This window comes from Lygodium microphyllum, chromosome 7 (assembly GCF_053477565.2).
Source record: "Lygodium microphyllum isolate KBCC chromosome 7, Lygodium_microphyllum_v1.1.10, whole genome shotgun sequence".
In the NCBI taxonomy this organism is placed as follows: Eukaryota; Viridiplantae; Streptophyta; class Polypodiopsida; order Schizaeales; family Lygodiaceae; genus Lygodium; species Lygodium microphyllum.
The window spans coordinates 109,326,363-109,333,263 of record NC_141141.1 but is presented as its reverse complement, the minus strand read 5'-3'; the positions used below and the strand labels follow the sequence as shown (position 1 = coordinate 109,333,263).

Sequence of the window (6,901 nt, the reverse complement as noted above, 5' to 3'; positions counted from 1 at the left end):
CCATTGGTTGTGTCTTATGACACATTAAGATTTCAACTTTGTGCTAGAAAGTTTCAGAAATTTTAAGCTAATTCCATCATGGAATTGCCAAGCATGAAGTCTCTTGGGTGGTTGCCTGTTATAAAGAGTAACATTACTCTTGGTGCCCATTTACATTGCATACAAGACTTGGCTATCTTACTTGCAGAAAGACATGGAGCTATCTACATCAAAGTTCAATCAATGAATCCATCAGAAGATTTTGAAGACATTTTCACTACCTCAAAGAGGATACCTTTGCTTGAGGGGGACATCGACATGAAGACTAAAGTTGCAAGCAAAGTCAAAGAAGAACCAGACCAAGAAGACCATAAGATCAAAGAGCAAAGGAAGAAGGACAATAAGAAGATCAGCCATGAAGACCAAAAGATCACATCATTCAAAGCTGAAGAACCAAAGATGAAAGACAAGAAGATTTTCCATACTGACAAAGAGAAATCATATGCTGAAAAAGACCACAAGGGCCTATCGATCCTTGTCTCTCATTTTCTGTTTTAAAAGCATTGTACCTGCCTTAATGTTCCTTTTATAAGCTTGTAAAAACTCCTCATGTAGCCTTGTACTACAGCCTTTGTACACTTTGTGAGGCCCCTGTTATAGCCTCTGGATGTCCACCATGTTTATGGTACCCACACTTAGCCTTTTCCACGACAGCCTCTAGTGTTTTGCCATGTTTGTGGTATGCCGACACTTTGCAGGTGCTGCTCTCACTAAAGCCTCTACACACTTTGTACTTTCAGATTGTGATTGAGGAGGGGTGTTGAGAATCTGCCAATCACACCCTATGTATGCCCCTTTGTATGGAACAACTAGGCTAGGAAGATGCAGTTCATTCTAGGAAGAGAGATAGATCCCATAGGCACAGTGATGAAATGTGCTACCAAGCAATCCTATATAATGATGTACTTGACTATCACTTTCATATGATGATAATGCAATAGTACTTGTCTCTTTGTGTCAAGTCCCTGTGTCATTGTCAGTCCTACACAAGATTGTGTTTATGAGTTCAAGTCTCAATCTTGAAACCTAATTCACTTGTGTAACAGTTGTCTTCTTTGTCAATGTCAACATGAGTAGTATCTTCATCTTCCATCCTCCATAGCTTCCGCCTTTGCCATGATCTAGATCCCGCATTTCTCACATTTATTTGTTCTTGAAATTGTTTAGATAACTTGCTTCTCCACTTCACAGGCTTTCCATTTCTCCACAGTGGCCGCTCATGGCTTGGACGTGGTCTATCACGTGGAACTATGAAGCTATCCACAACCTCATCATTCTCTGCAAGAACAAATCCAGCTCTTTGCAAGTTTGCTTTCTCTGTCTCTGTCACCATGGTGCTTTGAGCAATCTTCCATGTCGCTGGAGCATCTCCTGGTATTCCCATCACTGAGCTATCCACCTTCCATGTATGGAGAACATCATTTCCACAAAACCATATGAATTGTCCCACTGTACCATCAAAACTATAACGTCTCCTTCCTTTGAAACATGGTGCAGGCACACCTACAGTTGCATTCTTACCAAGAGGGTTAATTAGTTTCCCACATCTAGCCTTCTTGGACTCCAAGAAGCCAAAACAAGTCACAATACTATGTGCTTTTGTTCTTATGATGGCCCAATGCGTAGGGTAGATTGTGCTCTCTTTGCATATCTTCAAGGCAAATTCTGTCTCCTTTTGCAAATTCTGCTCCATTCCATCACCTCTGAACCTCATTGTTTTGCCAACAGTCACACTGTTGAATATCCAGGTCTATGGCTATCTGTTGGTGGCAAGATCACTCTTGGGTCTACGTTACCCCTTTTCCTTCTAACACTTCTTGTCTCTTTGACTGGCTCTCACCCAGCACTCAAACAAGCACAAAGCCAGGGTACCGAGCAGCAAAGTATATGCTTGGAGCTTTGCTCCTCACCATGAAACCTGCAAACAAGCCTTTCTTGCCATGAATACACACACACAAAAGACTCAAGACACACCCTCACCAATCAAGAAACAAGATCAGGAGGCTCCTCCTCTTCCTCTACACACTCAAGATCCATAGTTGCAGCACACAGGAAGAGCAAGAAGAAGGATGGACAAAGAGAGTTTGGAAAAGAGGGAAGAGGGAAGTTAAAGAGGCACCACAATTTGCCGTGCTCCAACCTCCTCAACCACTTTTCCCCAAGAACCCCAATTGCACCCTTTTGAACCTTTATTAAATCAAATATTTTTGACCATACAAAAAGACTAAGGTTGGAGCCCTTATGTGTTGCATGTATTCTAGGCAAGATTCCTAAGGTTTTTAAAATCAAGGAACATATGCAATGGCTTTTATAGCTCCAAGCCAAGCATTTACAATGGTAAATATATATCAATGAAGTACAACTTAGATACAATATCACAAACATTTTTGATAAAGTGAATAACTTGTTGATGTAGATCCCAAATCTTTTAGCCTTTTTGATGACAAAATTGGAGGCTATCATTCCTCCCACACTTAAATTGGTGAGCTCCCGCGAACCAAAGAACCATGGTAAACTTCCATTGTAAGCTTCAAGAAAAACATCATATCCTTCTTCTCATTTCTTCACACTTCCGTGGATCATTTGTCCACTTCTTCAACAACCATTATCTCTTCACATCAATATTTTGTCTTGATTCCAAACACCCATCACTAACTAATACACTGATAAGGATGAATACCACAATGCTTTGATTTTGGGAGACACACTATCTCCATGAAGAAAAAACATTGAAAATCCACCAATTTGACACCAAAAAGGTGAAAAACCCACAAAAGATCTTCAAAGTAGCACTCCCACTTCATCAGATTTAACTTTAATGTTCTCCCACCCGTGTGACTCAATGCTTGGCTTATTCAAAGAAAAGACAAAAATAGAACATTGGTTGCTTGATTTTCTTTAATGTGTTGCATATGAACTCCTTCCATTAGAGTTAAGGTCGAGGTTAGACCAGTGTATATGGGCCGGGTGGGTCTCTGGAATCCTGTTACTGATCTAGCGCAATTTCCTCTTCTTTGAAGTCGATTGTTGCACAGTCTTACTGCCGGCACCTTTGGCCTTATCTTTGCTCACAAGGGAGCTCTTTCCAATGGCTGAGCACCACAATGCCCTTTCCAAATCAGAGGGAGTAAGACCTAATTCCTTCGCCTTATTCTGAAGCGCTTCAGCATACAGCAGGTACTGATTGAGAGAATAGTCCTTTAGACGGCCCAGCACAGCTACCACGGCCTCCATTTGCCTCGCGTGAGCTTCCATTCCACGACCTTCGAGAGCTCCTGCGTGGTGATGAAAGGGGAAGGGCGGCGGGTGGAGATGAGACGGGGCAAGTCTCGAGTGTAGAAGCGGTCGAGGTCGGGAAGCTTATTAGGCTTGTTGCTCTTCTTGGCGGAGGAGAAGGTCTCGATGAGGTCGTCGTAGCCTGCCAGTTTATCCTCCCACACGCTCTTCTCCCTGCATCCCCATAACGACAGCCCTTCCTCCTCCTCTTTGTCTTCTCCGTAGTTCTTGCCATTCTTGAACTCTCCTCCTACGCTTCTCCATCTCTTCATCAAGCTTCCTCTGTTCCTCCTCAGGATCACCTTCCTCAGCATCTTTCTTGCCTTTCACTTCAGCCTTCCCTGATTCTTCCTCCTTTCTTCGCCGCTTCCTGTTGGGGTCTCTTTCCTCCTCCTCGTCTTTATTTTTCTCACGGGCCACTTCCCTATCTCGATGCTTCTCTCTCTCTCTCTGTGGAGCTTTCAGTATCCATGAGTGCTCTCCTTTGCAGGATAGAGCCAACGCACAGGAGGGAAATAATGGATGGAGGGGAGCCAGGAGGACGGTGATGGTCGTGCAGGTGAGCGAAGGATTTGGAGAAGATGAAGACGAAGACGTTGATGTGGTGGGAGACGTTCCATTACGAGATGGTGAGGCCCATCAGGGATGAGGAGGGCGGCTGCAGTGCTTGACATTGTCGCCACTTATTCTTCTGCTTGCATCCATCCTCTTATTCGTCCTTTTGCTGCTTCCTCCTTTTCCGTCATTTTTGCGCCTTCGTTTTCGTGAACAGATTAATCGTCTTCTTCTTTGTTGTGGAAGGCAAGATGAACAGGTCGCCTTGGATTTGTGAGAGGAGATGGAAGCAAAATAGATCGCCAATTTGAATCTTTTTCTTGCTTCCTCTTCTCCTACTTCTTCATCTTATTCTTATCTGAGGGGAAGAAAGGGCACGCCATCTGCTGAGAACAAATCTGCATACAACTCCCTGCTCTTCAAAGATCTTGAAAACCTGCTCTTTACTTTGCAGGATCCATGGCTAGCCCGGTCCCGGCAACGGAACCAAAAAATGACTGGCTCTCACCCAGCACTCAAACAAGCACAAAGCCAGGGTACGGAGCAGCAAAGTATATGCTTGGAGCTTTGCTCCTCACCATGAAACCTGCAAACAAGCCTTTCTTGCCATGAATACACACACACAAAAGACTCAAGACACACCCTCACCAATCAAGAAACAAGATCAGGAGGCTCCTCCTCTTCCTCTACACACTCAAGATCTATAGTTGCAGCACACAGGAAGAGCAAGAAGAAGGATGGACAAAGAGAGTTTGGAAAAGAGGGAAGAGGGAAGTTAAAGAGGCACCACAATCTGCCGTGCTCCAACCTCCTCAACCACTTTTCCCCAAGAACCCCAATTGCACCCTTTTGAACCTTTATTAAATCAAATATTTTTGACCATACAAAAAGACTAAGGTTGGAGCCCTTATGTGTTGCATGTATTCTAGGAAAGATTCCTAAGGTTTTTAAAATCAAGGAACATATGCAATGGCTTTTATAGCTCCAAGCCAAGCATTTACAATGGTAAATATATATCAATGAAGTACAACTTAGATACAATATCACAAACATTTTTGATAAAGTGAATAACTTGTCGATGTAGATCCCAAATCTTTTAGCTTTTTTGATGACAAAATTGGAGGCTATCATTCTTGTTGTGGTTTAAACATCTCTAGTGATTGCACACCTGCCTCTAAGAGCACTGCATGTGTTAGATCAATCAGCTTTTGACTAGAACCACTTGATTCTCCACACAAATTTTTTTCTTTCAATCTTTGCAAGGTTGGTCCACTACCAAGGTGCTTTCCTTCCATAAATGCTTTGTAGTGTGCACTTTGCAACACAGCCAATGCCAAATCAGCACTACATGCCTCATAGAGTGAGACATACTTAGATTGCCCATGAGTTGCTCGCATGCTCGAGTGCTTACATTCCGATAAATTTGTTGTTGGCACAAACCTTGCATTTTCATGCTGCTCCATGAACATCCCTCCCCATTGGGAAACCCTGACATCCCACTAGTGGAACCAAGCCATTAATCCAGGGAGCTCTCCATCCTTTACATGGACAGGAGACCAAAACTTAAAGAGTGCCTCTTTGCACTGTTCGGCTTCTTGCTCTGTCCTTGCAACCTTCCATTTTCTACAAAGAAGTTTGTGCTCCTCTAGATATGGGGCCTTGACACATCTCTTTGCATGCATGACCATGCTCATCTCCCAATGAAACGAGCAAGTCCTTTCCCTGCCATACATGATGTTGCTTGGTCCTCCATTGTAGACTCTTCTAATTGCTAGCCAATTTGCTTGTGCAACATCTGCCATAAAACCTCAAAATTTTGGGATAGAGAATCCATTTTCTATCATAACATTATTTAACATTTGCCAAAATGATACTTGTGCATCCTCATCCTCCACTTTGAACTCGCAGGTTGCAATGGTCATTATTTCTCGAATATGGGGATCATAAACATGAGCTCCCATTGTGTTCCAACCTTTCACCCTATGCACATGGTCAAAGTGGATGCATTGATCTCCCAAAGATCCACCAGGTTGCATTCTATTAACAAGGTCAACTCCTGAGCCTGGTCCAATCATAGACATCTTGAATATGTGTGGCATGACATTATCTCCAAGCTGTTGCAGAAACAAAATACTATGAAAGAAGGGATACATGCACTTTCTTTTCAATGCCAAAATTGCATCAAGCCCGCCTTCAGCATGTCGCTTGTCTCTTCTAGCAATGTTTATTGACCTTTGCATCCTTCTTCTCTGAGACAATGGGGTAAGGTTCTCCAGCACCTCATGCAACTTGGCTTCATTGAAATCCTCGGAGCAATCTTCTTTTGAAATCAACATTTCCATCACAAGATCTTGACCAACAGACACTTCAATGCTTTTACATGACACGGAAGGATTTATTTGTGCACGAGTTTGCACCATGTCTTCAATCTGCTTTTGCCTTTGTCGACATGAGCCAACTTGCACAGGGTGATCATGAAAACCAACATGAATAGCACATCTTGTGGTATTCACTTTGTCAAAGGGAATACCGGTCCTCTCTAGATATGGACATTCCAAGGAGAAGCATCTAAGATAACCACAACATCTGCTCATCCTCACCGTGCCATTGAAGAAATCTTGAGAAACAGTAGTGTACTCTGCCCATGTGTGCCCATCATTCTTTTGGTCCATTCCATGCATTGAGCTGCCCTCAATCGGCTTAGGTGGCAACTCAAACATAATGTAGCCATTGTATGTAATTGGTAGCTCATCCACCTTTTGTATCTCTTTGACAGATGAGTATGCAACATGAAGAGAACTAGATAAGGGAAGCCTATCCAATAGAACTTGCACACTCATTGAGTCAGTCATTTGCTTTGTAAGAGGGATATGCTTAACTTGGAGACTATAGACACTGCTTTGTCCACCATCTAGTATGAATCCCTTGCTACCATCTTCTAGTCTCATCAATGGCATGGTCGTGTACACACCCGGCTGGCTTGTTGCATGCTGCACTTCCACATCAATATCATCACCAATCTCAAAGTGAC

At 43.1% G+C, this 6,901-nt stretch overlaps 1 pseudogene; it reads right to left on the bottom strand.

Moving 5' to 3' along the window:
* Positions 1-2,968: 2,968 nt before the first annotated feature.
* On the bottom strand, positions 2,969-3,700 carry LOC148033811 (uncharacterized; annotated as a pseudogene).
* Positions 3,701-6,901: the final 3,201 nt, after the last annotated feature.